Below are 16155 nucleotides of genomic sequence, written 5' to 3'. Positions count from 1 at the left end.
GTTACACTAGTGATATGTTGCCCAGGAGGATCTGACATACTACCCTAGAGGTTCTCTTCTGTTTAACTCTTACAAGTGACCACCCTGAAGCAAAATCCACACACACAGGTTTAGAAGGAGCGAGATTTTGAGCACGCATAAGGTTACGTTTCAGCAACAGAGGAGATAGATATGACAACAAAATGAATAAGAGAGACGTTATGGAAAAGAAGATATCTGTATAGCTTATGCTCTAATTATTATTGAATTTGAATAGGATACAACACATATCCCTAATGCATATTCCCTTCTTGTCACTTCTGATCTCCTTCATCGCTCCAATGCCTCAAAAGAGGCTGTGCCAATTTATACATAGGTGCAGATTTGCTCATTAGAGTTAGTCTGCTTATGCAGCAGGCAGCAATAGAAGATATATTGATGACTCCACTGAGTTTTAATGAGGTATTTTGAGTTTACTGTAACCCAATGCCACAGGAACAGTCTCTTGTTGGTGGATTAATAAAAGATTTGGGACGGAAACAGCACTCTTCTGACAAACATTTGACTAATCCCATGCTGCTGCCAGTAGGTGCTATTGCATTTAGAGCCACTAGTGCCAGTCAAAAGGCGCAAAGCAGTCAACTAAGTAAGCCTGTTGGAAAACTCTAAATATAACCATAACTGGGGAGAGGATGTGGCCTAACAGCTAGGTAGGTCCAACTCGAAGTTGGGGAACCGTGTTCAAGTCTCGGCAAGGATGCTACTCCTCCTGTGATCCTGGGCAAATCACTTAATCTCCCGATGCCTAACAAAAAAAATGAATGTGTCCTTGTGTAACGCAACTGGTGCTCGTGTAAAGCGCTCTGATACCCGATACCTTCAGGTCAAGTTCGCGCTGTATAAAACTCTGGGGGGGGGGGAACCGCACAGAAAAACCAATAGCATTTCCCATGGCTTCTGGCTGGTTCACAAAGCCAGTAGGAAATTAGTCTTCCCATCTGAGGGCAAGGATATGAACACTCAATACACTGCAAAAGATGGTCGATGCATCAAAATAGGCCACAAAAAGAGGAACTGCCCTGCCATGATTCACTCCTCTGCACCCTTACCTGAGACTGCCAACCTCATATTCGATAGAGATGAGGCACGCCACTGGACCAGAAGAACTGGCTGTAATGTTTTTGAATATGTAAGAAGCAGATGCTGCTTTTCTGACAAAATAATTTCCTAATGCTCGTCAGTATAGTATCTGGGGGTAGGGTAAGGGTCACAGCCTCCAGGATTAGAGGCTAAACTTTACCATGGTTGACTGTCACTGTTCTGCTGTGTAAAAAGTGATGAATACAGGACTTATGGGCAAACTTATCTGGTTCTTACATTGCCCTTGTGCCACGCAAGGGGCTGCTAAGGCAATGCAGACCTACGGGATATTTATCAAGCCACACAAGGCCATCTTGCATGGCCCTACATGGCTTGGCAATCGAGAGTAGCGCAAGGCAGCGCTGCATTGCATTACTCTGCCCCAGGGAGGCGCTCCATGGGTGAAGCGTGGGTGTTCCCACGGATCCACCCATGGATTTTGGTGTGTTCCCAGATTTACAATTAGTGGTATACCTAGGAATGCGTAAAAAAATACTCTAAATCTTTCGTAATGTGCTGCATTCTGCAGCAGTCAAAAGTGCAATAGCACTAGGAAAGGATGGTAATGCGCTGAATTATGTTAAATATGGCGCATTACTGAACTGTGCTTTTCAGGTAGTGCAGTGAGGTAGCATGCACAATTATTGAAATGGGCCTTACTAGCACTTCTCAGAAGCAAACAGGTACTGTGGATAATGAGTACCACCAGCACTTCTATTTTTCCATTTAAAGCAGTGGCCTTAAATGTAGTTGCAGATGTGCAATCTCTCCAGCTTTTCCTTAATGCAGACTTTTCTCCTAGCCATTTGCTGGTCATTTCTGTGAAACAATCAACTATAACTTGTGATCAAATGAGGTTAACAGACTTGTTGAATAACAAAAATATAAATTCACTTATATACAAACTGAAGCGCCTTAAGGGACTTTTCTGAAACGGAAGCCCTTTTAAGAAGCTATGCCACAGACAAACTAAAAACACAACTAAGTCAGACTGTTTCTAAAGGTCATGGGGCACTGCAGACCTTTCAGTTTTGTTTGTAAAGAAAGCACTCCAATCCGGACAGTAAAAGGTGAATGTAAAGAACATGCATTTTGTCCAACAGACTGACAAGCCTTGTTTCATACACTTGGGAATACAAAAGTGGATGAGAACTGATTGATAGTGAAAATGAAGAACTTTCCTGGCTTTGCAAGAATAATATGGTTGTTTTATGGAAACGTTGTTGCATTGGTCAAACTGCAGGGAGAAACACCAATATATCGGACGTCGAGCAGAGCTCAAACCTGTGTTCATGTTGATATCAGTCACCCCACCTTTCCTTTGAACTAAGAGTTGTACTTTTATAAAGTTTAATACTGGTGATTGTGTGTGTGTCTCAAACATCTTGCAAATCTATTACAGTTGATGCACTTTACTAGTTAGTTGGTGTCTCACTCTCCATCCAGTGGACATGATACATTACTCACAGATGTTCCTTGTATTGTATATGCTTTACTTTTGTCTATTGAATAGCCATTAGTAAGTGTGAAGAAACTTCAAACCCTGCATGCTTTGGGGTCCTCAGCATCCATGCTACAGCCTTGCTTGGAGGTCATTTATTTAGCAAATGATGTAGCACAGATGTGCTCGCTTTATTGGGGTTGGTGCTGCACATGTAGTGCGGTTTTCAGCAGTCGAGTTTGTGGAATCAAGGTGCTGTTACTTAGCACTGGTACAGTGCACAGTCTGCTACTAGTACTGTCAGGCTTGAAGCCCTTCGTTGAATAGAGGTCTCATGTTGTAGTTCTGGGCTCTTCGAATCTAATGCTGCATCTGTGACCCACAATTATTTCCACTATCCAGTTATTAGTTTGCTCAGGTGGGTGCAGGCTGTGGGCACTCTTCATTAGGGGTCGAGGACATATTATCATCCCGGACATATAATGAGATCCTGGAACCCACCATAAGATTTTACAAAGGGTCTGCTGAAGTACCAGTACCATTTTTTAAACATTTTTAGTGCAGCAGGGGTGGATGATTTTCCTTCTCTTAAGACTTAACGGGCTAATCTGGTGAATGATGTCACAATACGTTTTAAAGCCCTAAAGATTGCATCAGCATACAAAGCACCATCCCTAGATGCCTATTGGTGGAGAATGTTAAAAATGCAGGACTGGATAGAGCGTCGTGTTCTCGTCTACACTGGCTGACTCCTTCAAGAATCATTTCAAACGTGATCAAACTCTGCTGCAAGAGCCGCAGAAACAACACCAAGTTCGAGGGAAACCCGCGCACAATCTCTGAATGCGCTCCCGATGACCCCCGATGACCCCGAGGGAGCGAGCGACGGGAACCCAGGAGGCTTGTGTGCACGGGGCCATTCTGGGCGGGGCCTGGGTGTGAATGGCAGGAAGGATTCCGAAAGGGGCTATAAGGAAGGGAGCGGCAGGCACCGACACATTGTTTCCTCGATTAAAATATAGCGAGCGCTCAAGGAAATGTGCTTTCTTTGTGTATTGTCTACATGGCACAGTAGTGTAACACGCTGCAGCTCCACAAGTTAGGTCACAGTCTAGGAAGACTGTCTTTATTGCCTCAAACACTTCCCACCCAACACTCAGTTGATTGGTTCCAATCCCAGATCCGCTTTCAGATTAAACATGCTTTAGTATGCCGAAATAATGGTAGTAATCGCCATACAAATGAAATTACAAATATGCCTTAAAAATAAAGGACCCTTGCACATGCCACTGTTTCCATCGTGTCCAGGTAGTGCCCGGTGGCACGGGCTTTAGAAATGTCTATTTTTTAGGTACTATTATTTGCCCCTTGGGAGAGTACGTTGAGCACAACACTTCTCAGTCAAGAGTAGGGCATGTCCCCAGATGTTCAAAGACTTCCTAATGCAGAGGCTTTGGTGTGAGAGAGGAAGTCTTTGGTGAAGTGAAAGAATAGCTTTTGAGTCAAGGTAAAGATATTGCCAACTCCATAAACGGCCAAAGGTGAAGAGGCGGGACACCTCTTCACTTCGGACACCTCTTCACTTCGGACACCTCTTCACTTCGGACACCTCTTCACTTCGCAACAAGAAAAGCATGAATTGTGTTTTTTTTAACTTAAAGTCACATTTTTTACACATTACACATGTGCAGCATAAGCATAGGGTACATGTGAATTTCATCACTTTATGTGCCACAAATTAGCAAAACAGCATGTTCATACATTATGTAAGGGTGTTTTATCTTTGAGACCATGTTTGAATCAAACAAGCCATGGGCACCTTTGAGGGACGTTTAAGAACCGTCAAGAATACTGCGCTGCAGCCACGATCTTCCCTACCTCGGCCCCCCACAGACCATAAGCTGGTGTCAAGGGGACCAGGGTCTCCTTGGCAAACTAGCCCAAAAAGTCAGCCCAAAATCCTTAGAGCAATGCTGCCCAAACCAAAATTCTTGCATGGAGATTGAACATTTTTGTCATGAAAAAAGAAAGTGTTAGTGTAAGAGGTGTACATCATGACAAGCCCTGCTGCAGGGAGAGTGCCTTCCAAGAAACTCTTCGTAACCCTGGATAGTTGCCGCCAAGGTAAGGCTGGGACGATCCCTGCAGCCAGCCGCCTAATGTGCACTGCTCACCTTTTGTGCTAGAGGGTTTACAATCATGTTGTGGCTCAAAACAAAATGATGGGACGTCCCTGCAGAGTGTGATGAGGGGCCCCATAGTCTCACAGATATTCATTGATCCAGGGCTCAATGGAGGTCCCCTAAAGGAGTGGGCCCCCCACACCACAAGGGTGCAGGGCCCTGTGTTACCCCTTACACCATGCAAAAGGTATCAAGCTGAGGTCACATGATCCTGGCCCTACTCCGGAGGAGTCCTAACAGAGGGAGTGGGCTATTTGGCACAGTTTCTAGCTTGTTTTGGGTCCCCCAGAGAAAAGAGGGTGTCCCAGGGAGAAGCAATTGGAGGCCTAGTAATGTTGGCCCATGATCCTGCCCATCAACCTGCGTGAGACATGGGCAGGGAGCGTATCAGCTTGAGAATCATCCTGTTCAGCACTGATGACAGAGGCTCTGAATGTGCAACTGTTTTGCATAGCTGACGGCAGGTATGGGGCTTCCCCTATCCACCACAGCTCATCCGTGATCACTGTGGGCGCACAAAAGGTCTGTCGAATGACTGACAATACTTAATGTATGCAGATCTGAAGATAATGATGTGATAATAGCATTGCACACACTTACTCTCTTTTACTGCCATAGAACAAGACTATGTATAGCGCCACTGCAATTGTGTCGATCCTTTGTTTGCGGATGGCAGCACAGATTTTCACCTTAGAGGAGGCGATTAACCACCCCCTCCCAAGCCATTGGTTATTTACAGACCTTTCTATCTTGTAAGCATTTGTGGCCCCCGTGATAGGTGGCAGATGTACGTTCCCTGCAGAACCATCGACATCATTGCTGCATCAAAGCAACCCCCTTTCCATTCAGAAGCAGTCCTTGTGGAATAGGGTATGGTAGGCCTGTGGGAAAGTGGAGGGGGAAGTAAAAGGGGACATGCACTGCCAGTGTTCGTAATATAAATGGCATTTTTGGCTTTTGTACAGATAATTGTGCTGGTATATTTGCAACCATACAAAGCACAATAGTCCCACACCTTGAAGTGTACACTCCTGTATGTTATTTCGACACAGTGAACCTACAACAAAACAGTCAGGGTGGATAGTGTTCCAAGGCAGGTCCTGGTCATTACTGAACTTCTATCCGAGCACCCAACAAAGCATCACTGTAAGAAAATGCCAAGAAGCAGCTTTACACAAAGGAGGGATTTAGCATCTATTCATTAAAAAACTATATTCATCACTCGTAAATGCGCTCTGTGACATGGAGTAGATTTTCCAAAACTCTTGAAAGGCTTTTGATCCTCGTTAATATGCACGACATCACCACTCCCTGGCAGCATGGCCGCACGTGCAGCTGTGAGGAAGCGGCAACCTCCTCTCACACTGTGGCCTCAGTGCCGCCTGGGCTGCGCGCGCTCACTGAAAGCAGCGCGCGAGACTAAGACCGTTCATTCTATCGCATTCGAGTCTATTATAGTGCACGGGTGCCTCGAGAAGGCGCGATGGAGCTCTATTTTACGATGCAGGAACTAACTCCATTAAGAGCTTCGAGTCTCCTGACTCACTACACCTCACAGCTATGGAAGGGCCTGAAATCCGCTGGCTTTGGCTCCCAGTTCAAAACAATGTAAGGCCACGAGTGTACATAGTGAATTCGAGCCCCACGCCTGCCTTGCACTCATATATTCACCAGTCTCTCTTGTACTCAAGACATTCACTGTCTCGCTCTCCGTTGTTGTGAGTAGTGAGCATGTGTTACTTTTGTTTACTACATTATATTATAAGGTGCAGCATCTGGGTGCGGAATTGGCAATGCTTACTGGCAGTCTCTTCCCTGTACTCCAGTCGCATCGCTATTCAACTCCAGTGGCATAATTCACAATTATGGGCTCCCCTGCAGGGTAGGGGCCCAAGAGTCTACATTCATTGGATTTGGGTTGTATGGGGGCCCTTGAAGTGTTGGAGACCTCGGCGCCAGAAGGGCTCCAGGGGCCTGGATTATGCCCCTGTTCAACACATGCACCAGCCCCAGCCTGCCCCTGTATTTGTTACCACTAACAGCGGAGACAGTTCTTCCCACCTACCTTGCGGAAGTGAGCCAAAAGTGTAATCGACTTGATGGCCCGTGTCCAGCCAGCAGCCCAGTTTGCATGAAGGTAAAGCTACTGAGTTTCTGTCAAGATAGAAAGACTCCACTGGGCCGCACTCACCCTCAGATATCCAGTGACGTTTTTATCTACAGCTATTATGACTGCAGTTTCGAGTCTGATCGACACCTTGAAAAGCAGGCATGTGCGGCCTAGTGTCTGGTTTCTATAATCACGGCAGTTGCGCCAGGGCAACCAATTGTATCCACAGTCAACAGTGGCGGCTCTTACGCTAAAGTGGAAGAGTGTCTCCCCACTGCTCACTGAGCGAGCAATTAAAAACAGAAAAATAAAATTATAACTTTATTATAATTTTATTTAAATGTGCTGGCTCCGTTGTTTAGGGGCAGGGGTGTGCTGTTTAGAGGCTGGGGAGGAGTGGGGGCACCCTCTTAAGTGCACATGAATGTTTTGCCAAACCTTCATGCATATTTTGCATGTTCTTCACCCATGCAGCATTACAGCCTGGGTGTATAACATGCCCAGGGTCACATTCCCTGTCGGAGTGCCGAGCCACGGTGCTCAGACCGATAACACCGCTGCATTACAGCATTGTGATTGGCTCAGGGGAGCCTGGGTGCTTCCTGCTTCTGCAGTGGCCAGTACGATGGCGCGGAGACGGAGGAAAGGCGGCAGCCGGCAACATCCAGGAAAGTGTTTAAAAAAATAAAAATAAAAATTCCCCCACCCCCCACGCCCATTTGGTATCAGCTGCTACTGAACCATAATGGATACCACTGTCACATGTAATGATTAGACACACTTTTTACTCCTGACCATTTTAAGCAAACAACAACTACGAATAAGAGTGGCTGCTGTGAGTTAGTGTGTGGGACTCAGTGGGTCAGGAAAGGATCAATAGCAACAGTCACAAGCGGGAAGACTGCCTGGCTAGCAAAAGTGACACTAACAGTCAGAATAGTCTTAAGAAAAACCTTGATAATTAAATAAAAGAGGAACTATGGGTAATTACTTTAGCAGCCTTTACATTGGAAAGGGGTCTCCTGTTTCAGTGTAGTCCACACGCTGCCTCTTGAGAAGCACAGAGTTCGACCATAAAAGGATCAGTGTGGCAATATGGAGTACTACACGGTGACACAATACGATTTGTGATTTTTTTTGTCACTTCTTTCCCTCCTCTGGCCGTTATCCTTATAATAATAATGCAACAGTTTGCCCGCACTGCCTCAGAAATAGTGGCTTGTGAGGAAATCTGCCTTAGTCCAGTCAGGGCCTAGATGGTTCTAGGTCTCAAGCAGGAGCACACGCACTTGCCCCTCACTAGAGGAGTTCACTAGGGAGGGCAAAAAATGTTACTGCTCTGCGGGCGGAGTTTGCAGAGTTTTGGCCACTCCGCATTACACTTGGAGTTCAGGCCAAACTCTGCCAACCGCTGTGGGTTGGAGTTATTTTTCGCACTTGGGTCACCAACGGTAAGTTGCGAACTAGAATTGCCATCCCCTAGCAGAAGGATTTCTCAGCAGGGGGGGGGTCGCGACCACTCACGGTCAGAAAGTTGCCGCTCGAGTAGAACATCTACTCGAGGGGCAGCACAGAAGCAGCGCCCTCTGGGGCGCCACGTGGTGCCATTTGAGCTGATTTGGCAGCACGGATCAAGCTCGAGTGCTATAAATCAGCCTGCTCGTGGAACTCCACAGAGTCTCTCTGAGTTTTCATGTAACTCCGTGAAATTCCGCTGAGTGAAACTCTGTGACTTATTCCCACCGCTAGAGTTCACTTGCACTTCAGTCAGTAAAGCTGGCTCCAGCACACCACCTTTGAACTTCCATCAGTAGATGCTCATGCTGCGGTTGTTTGACTCGGCACCTTCATGCAAAGCAGATTTCTATTTCGTTCTAGACTGAAGATCGAGGTGATGACAGATGTTCGTCTTACACCCCACAATGTCTTGTACTTTCCCAGACGAATTAGTATGTGTCGAAAGCTCAACTTCCTGAATTTAGAGAGATGGGATTCGGTAGTACTTTTGACACTACTGCTATTTAACTGAAATCGCCCAGCAACGGTTGGAAATAGTTAAAGTCTCAGAAACTGAAACTTTAACCACAAAGATTTCAACAATGGCTTAACTTGTTCTCAATGTGAGAAACGAGTTTTGTCTCTTAGATCTTCCACATGCAGAGACGGGCAATGTAATGAATATGGCAGTCCCTGTAGGAGGTGTGTATGCTTTATGTGTATAGTGCTAACCAAGCCAGCAGACAGTGGGAGCTGAACAGGGTCAAAGGCTAGGATACAGCCAATGAGTGGTTGGAGGGGAAGCAGGGTTATGAGAGTCGAGGTGGATTGTTACTGAGGCGTGATGTGCTGCCCTTAAAATAAGTGTGTCTTCAGTAGAATGTAATGTAGACGGGAGGCAAAATATGCTTTGTTCTTGTTAATTTTATATCAGAGGTTGGGTGGTAATCACCACATGAGGTCCACGCTGTAGGAAAAACACAAACTAAACCAAACCAATGTTAGCACACAATTTGCCCTTAGTCTGCATGCATGCTTTTTACCTGCATGGCAGGTGTCTATTTCTGGGTTTGTATCCGTCATGGACCTTGAGAGGTTCTATAAGCGGGATTCTCCAATACCATGTCCAGTCCAGATGTGGGTGTTATTTTTCTACGTTGCCTTGAACATTGTAAAGGGCTTCTGATACCCGCAAATGTAATGTTTGCGCATTATAAACTTTTTAAATAAATAAATACAGCAGCTTCATCATGTTCACAGACAAAAATGCCTGAATTGGATTTCACGCTCTTGAAAGGATTTCCTGAAAAGTATGATCTCAGTTTATTTCAAGCCCATTTCTGAAACTCATGGCTTCTTCCACAGGGCCTAGAGCTCGAGCACAATAAGCAGAGCTCTCAAGTTCTCCCATGGCAGGCACAAATATCCGATCCAGCACTGTTTTTGACTTTGTAGTCTGGGGACTAGCAGTTTAGTTTTTTCTTCATCATTGCAACACTAACAGTGTCAGAATGCAAAAATACGTCTTTGTTGAGTTACTCACAAATGACATGGGACGACTTCAGAGCTGTACTTCAAACCCCCAGTTTTCACTCTGTCTCTGGGCTTGGGTGAGCACCTGTCCATAACTCCTGAAATAATGATAGACTTCAGAGTCATGTGGTCTCCCTTCAGAATAGCCTTAATTTGAGTTTCATCCATAGCCTTTTATCTGATGGCTCAGGACCCACCTTAAAGTGACTATTCAAATCCATAAATAGAAGAAAACATTCAGTCAAGGCACAAGTCGCGTACGTTGAGATGAATTTTTCATTGTATTTTTATTTCTAGTTTTTCATTTATACCAGGAAAAACAAAACTGCATATACCACACTGCAAAGAAAATACCTACACTGGGCGAAATACTCGGACACCCTCAGACTTTGACCCAAAACACGAGAGAAAGGCAGGAAAGGGAAAAAGGAGAGGGAGATAAACCTAGAAGAACAGTAACGAAGAAAGCAGGGACGAGAAAGAACCTCCAAGGTGAGGTAACAGACGGAAGAGTAGGGTGGTTCATGTAAAAGGGGTGAGATGGAATCAAGACCAGATAGCCTTGATATTCGACAGACCAGACATTGAAAGCGCCGGCGGAGGGCTTCCAAGAAAAACCTTGTGCCCTGGCATTTATTCTTTTACATATTAGTCACTGCTCACACCTGATATGTTCACAACTTGTGAGCTGGGTATTTCCATTTATTTAACAAGAGGGCTGGTACTTTTGTGCCAAGTAGTGTAATTGTTAAAGCTTTATTTTATATGATCATGTGTTTTTCAATTACATTCTTGGTGAAAATCATAATGCGAGAGATTTGACACTGGATAGGACATCTGGAGTGTCTCTTTAACCTGATCTTTTGTCAAAAGATCAGGTTAAAAACAAAAAGGGTCCAGCCCTATAGCTTCTTGCAGGGTTATCATTTTCAAGTCTACACCATTCAGGGGCGTAGCATTCTATAGTGCAACAGGTACAGTGGAATAGGGAGCCAACGGTGACGGGTGCCTACTGCACCCAATTATTTAAGTTTCTTACTACGAAACTAGCAGATGGGCCCATGGCACCCTTAATACGCCACAGTCACAAATGACACAAATTGTGGCACACCTGATGTGCTTACTTATTTCCAGACCCATCCAATCAATAAAATAATAGAAAACTCCGTGAGTCTGAACGTAACTGATTTTGATCGCATACAAATGACATGCAGGTCTCAGCTGTAGGTGCAGTTACCAACTGAGCTGCCTTACTCTACCTCAGCGTTTGCTGAAGCCATACGGTGCCTCATACGACTAAGCGCAGACAGTAAATGGTCTTTGAGTCTTCCTGTGCTTGTCTCATTTAATGCTTTTTGACACTGTTCCTTTAAAACAGGAGACTGCACAGTGAAGAGTGTGTTTTTTCAGCGTCGGTAAAAGTGATACTTGTGCTCATGGCCAGTGTGCGCCTTGAAGGGTGGAGAAGAGAAGGCTTGAAGTAGAACAGAGTGTACAGACGATTTTCTACAAGAGCTCTGGTTGTGCGCCCAGTCTGTGCCCCTGAATCACTGTCCGTTCTTCCCAGCCTACGCCCACATGCATATAAACACACAAACAGCCACAGCAACACGACCATCCGCAGGCACACGTCACGGAGGCAGGCCTTGTGAAGAAAGCACCGAACTCAGTGTCTGAAAAAGAGAAGTAATTCTCTATGGTTTCCACATCGCTTCCTGTCGTCAGGACGCCGTGTTTCTACCCCCCATCGAGAAAAGGAAAACTCACTGCCGCACACCACAGTCAGAAGGGCAAAACAACAAAGGCCAAGATGTTGGCAAAAGCGGCACGACACAAATACTCGGCAACATATCACGACCTGATACATTCTTGGGGTTGCAGTCTTATCTTAAGTCCTGAGTTTTGCGCATGCGGGCTATCCACCAAAAGGCAGAGGATGTCTCATTCGCTCCATTTAGAACCAATAGACCTCAATACATAGGACGAATTGGACATCACAGTTTTTGGAGGATATTTTCCGTCAATTAACTCTATACTCACCCTTCAGTTTGCTTTTAAAGGACTGAATGGACTACCAGACCTGAGGACAACGATTCCTAAAAGGAAAGCCCAAGGCTGGAAGTATGTTCTTCTGCTCACATAGAGTAATCTGGCAATCCTATTTGCAGTTCACCTTGATGTTCATGATTTAGTCCTTCTATTGTGAATAGGGCGCAGGTTTCCTCTATAAGGCACTGTGAGGGCTACACTTTAGGCAAATAAGTTGGATGTTGTGGTTTCAAATATCATACTGGTCAGAGCTGATTTTTTTAAAACAATAAGTTTAATAGGTTAAATAGAAGCTTGCCACCCAACTGCTGAAGGCCAGTCTAACCAAACACTAAGACTGGCTAGTCTTAAGCCCACCTCATGGTTCCCATTTAACACCACCCTGCATTGTTATGTTATGCAGATCTGTAGAGGGCACTGTCATCCCGGGTGGGTATCCAGGCACCGGACAGGTGTGAGTCTAGCCACATATAGGGCCTAGTGGGACCACCCAAAAAGTCAGGTGTTCAGCTTCTTGTGAATGCTAAAAGTGAGGAAGAGGCTCGTATGTGCAGCAGCATGTCATTCCATGCTATTGGAGTGCACTTGTTGAGGTATGCTGGCCTGGTGTTATGTAGTGTCTAGAAAATGAAGGAAAGGAGTTTGAATTATGCTCGTTTGTGAGCTGGGAATGAGTGGAGCTCCTTCAGGTGTGAAGTGATATGAGTGTGGTGTTGGAGGTTGAGGATGATTCTTCCAGACAACTCTTGAAGGGTCTGCAGCCTTATTGATAGGTTTTTGTTGATCCCGGCATAGAGGGTGTTACCATAGTCCAGCTTGCTTGTGATTCAGGGCATGCATGACGTGTTTCCAGGTGCTGATTGAGAGCCATTTCAAAATCTTCCTCGGCATCTTCAGGGTATGGATGAATGAGGCGGTGACTGCATTGACTTGGACGGTCATGTTGAGTTTGCTATTGATGATGATCCTGAGGTTCTTGGTGTGGGTCCTAACTCTGTTCGCCACTAGGTGGAGTCCCACGTTAATGTGCTCTTCCTGAAGATCACGATTTAGTTCTTGTCAGTGTCCAGCTTTTTAGACAGTTGGTCTTCTTGTCAGTGTTCAGCTTTAGGCAGTTGTTCTTCATCCAGTGGCCGAGTTCAGTCATGCAGGATTGAACTTGATCCATGTACTGGACGTCTTGTCTATGAGGGAGAGAATGAGTTGTGTCATTGGCATAGGACAGGACGTTGATGTGATAGCAGATGATGCTGGCTAGAGGGATCATGTATGTGTTTGAGAGGGTCGAGCTCCAGATTGATCCTTAAGGAACTCTGCAAATGAGGTGTGGACATCCTAGGTGTATGGTGCCAGGCTGATTGACTGGATCCTACCATTACTACCTCTTTATCTCACTCTTCCAGGTTCTTTTTCATCCCTGCTTTCTCTCTTTGTCACTATTCTTCTTCCTCTTTCTTTCACACTTTTCTGCCTTTCTCTCTTTTGCTGCATGTCAGATGCTGAAAAATAAGTCCCTGTTCCAAATATTGAATACCAGTGCTGACCACCTGCAACCATTGCAAAAACAACAATTGATGGACAGATTGCAGAACAATGTCACACATTCACCCCAGTACAGAGATCTGGGCCTACATCCATCATGTTTGTTGCTCCCCATGCCATTCCAGTTTGGACCCAGCCATATGCAAATCAGTTTTGACCCTCCGCCCAATGGGAACAGTCCAGCCCAAACTACCAGGCCAGGTCCTCCCTGGACTGGAAGCAAGCATCATAGGACTGGTTTCGGGGTTTCAGTTTCACCCCTCATCAGCCAGGATAGCTTGACTCCAGGGGCATGGAGAGCATGGGACTTACGTCTGGGCATACCGTCCCACTCCGGGTGACAAATGCAAAAATCAATTGATGGACAGAATGCAGAACAATGTCATACATTCACCCCAGTACAGAGATCTGGGCCTAAATCCATCATTGTTTTGCTCCCCATGCCATTCCAGTTTGGACCCAGACATATGCAAATCAGTCTTGACCTTGCGCCCAATGGGAACAGTCCAGCCTGAACTGCCAGGCCAGGTCCTCCCTGGACTGGAAACAGCATCCTAGGTCCGGTTTCTGGGTTTCACCCCTCATCAGGCAGGATAGCTTGACTCCAGTGGCATGGAGAGCATGAGACCCACGTCTGGGTATACACATCCCACTTGGGGTGTCAAATGCAAAACAATTGATTAACAGAATGCAGAACAATGTCATACATTCATCCCAGTACAGAGATTTGGTCCTACATCCATCGTTTTTTGCTCACCATGCCATTTCAGTTTGGACCTAGCCATATGCAAATCAGTCTTGACCCTGCGCCCAATGGGAACAGTCCAGCCCGAACTGCCAGGTCAGGTCCTCCCTGGACTGGAAACAAGCATCCTAGGACTGGTTTCGGGGTTTCACCCCTCATCAGCCAGGCTAGCTTGACTCCAGTGGCATGGAGAGCACAGGACCCAAGTCTGGGCATACCCGTCCCACTAGGAGTGACAAATGCAAAAACAACAATTGATGGACAGAATGCAGAACAATATCATACATTCACCCCAATACAGAGATCTGGGCCTAAATCCATATTCTTTTGCTCACCATGCCATTCCAGTTTGGACCCAGCCATATGGTTAATATTTCATGTTTTCATTGCTCAATGCCACAAGAATCATTTACTGACTTTCATAAGAGAGCATGTTAGAGATGAGCTTTCTATATCAGAAGGCCAGAAATCATGTCGTCTAGCATCAGCCAAGCCTTCAGCGTCACTACATTGATTACAGGTTAAAAATATACCCACTGAACAGATGTGGTTTAAATGGGCTGGGGCTGTCGACTCTTGGAGAGCTGCTGCGGCGCCAGCAAATGTGAACAATTTGTATTATGTTGCTCTACCTAGCAATTGGCATGTAAGGCATGGATATAGGGAGGCCGCTCCTAGGTGGCCAGTGCAGGGAAAGAAAGATGACTGGCAAGGAAGAAGAGAACAACATAAGCTCTTGATGGTGTCTAAGAGAACTTCAAGTGGCCCGATCCATAGAGAGACAATATATGGAGCCTCAGAGCCCATCTCATTTGCCTATTGCCATGCCTGCTGTAACACCATAACACCATACCATCTTCATTGTGTCTTAATGGGGCTCAAGCTGATATCCATAATTTTAGGAAGACACATAAACGTTGCTCTCAGTAAATGAGATACTCTGCTGTTTTGTCATGTATAGAACTGTTAATAACAGGGATGTCTTTCTCTAAGTGACATCAAATAGACCAAGAGCGTGAATGAAAGCCAAACTCCCCACATAAGGTATATTTAAAGACTGATCACAGACACCTTTGGCCTATGAAACAAGTTTATGAATCTGACGTTGAGTTGCTAGTGTCCTGTCACCACAGAGAGTGCCCTGGAGCTTGAGATTCATAAACATGGGCCTGAATGTTATTCTCAGTCCAAATGCTCATCATTATGAGTGCAAAGTCAGTGTGACCTCTCCCAGAACCGGCTTGAGGACTGAGGGCAAGGGTCAAGGAAAACGTTTATCACACATAGGCCTTTAACATACATGCTTTACAATAAAATACGTTGTAAAAGCATGCATGGTAAAGTTTATATGTGGTCACGGCATTCCTGTTGTAACACTTGCGTGGTAAAGGTATGCGTTGCAATGGAGTACGTTGTTTTGTCACACGACCATCCTTCCTGAACCCATGTTGGCTGCATTGCTAAAAAATGTTGCCTTGCTCATGTGTCCTGAAATCCCGGTGCCTTCTGTTTGACCATGGTCATGTTTGAAGGTGGAATCTGCTACAACACAATGTAAAGCGGGTGTGTCTCAGTACACTGAGGGCAAAGTTTCCCCACCATGTGCCATTTTGTACATTATCCTCTTTGATGATATCAATTGTTCCGCTGGGACAGAGTCTGTCCTTTCTTCACTTATCTGACATCTAGGCCATGTCATGAGTGTGACTTTCAGCCAGTCCTATTGTACTAACGTAACGCAGAAAGCCTGCTATGGATTTCATTACATGTACCTAGTAGTCCAATCGTGCTAATTGTTGCTGGCTATAAACAGCTGTCTGAATATCACCCTCTAGACAGAGGACTAGAGGCACACCTAACGCCTACATTTTCCATCTGTGCCAGCAGCAGCAAAGCCTGCCATGTTTCCTACCCCTTTTTACTAGCTGGAGGACCA

The 16155-nt window shown here is 45.5% G+C and overlaps 2 protein-coding genes across 4 annotated transcripts in view; one reads left to right on the top strand and one right to left on the bottom strand.

Annotated features, from left to right (window-relative positions):
• The window catches only part of CDH23 (cadherin related 23), a 1152220-nt gene that overhangs the window by 594683 nt on the left and 541382 nt on the right, over window positions 1-16155 (top strand). The gene's annotated exons all lie outside the window — the stretch shown is intronic.
• The window catches only part of VSIR (V-set immunoregulatory receptor), a 109552-nt gene that overhangs the window by 89804 nt on the left and 3593 nt on the right, over window positions 1-16155 (bottom strand). The window lies entirely within an intron of this gene.

This window comes from Lissotriton helveticus, chromosome 5_1 (genome assembly GCF_964261635.1).
Source record: "Lissotriton helveticus chromosome 5_1, aLisHel1.1, whole genome shotgun sequence".
In the NCBI taxonomy this organism is placed as follows: Eukaryota; Metazoa; Chordata; class Amphibia; order Caudata; family Salamandridae; genus Lissotriton; species Lissotriton helveticus.
Note: the sequence above shows the minus strand (reverse complement) of the source record. Positions and strands in the feature narration are given on the sequence as shown.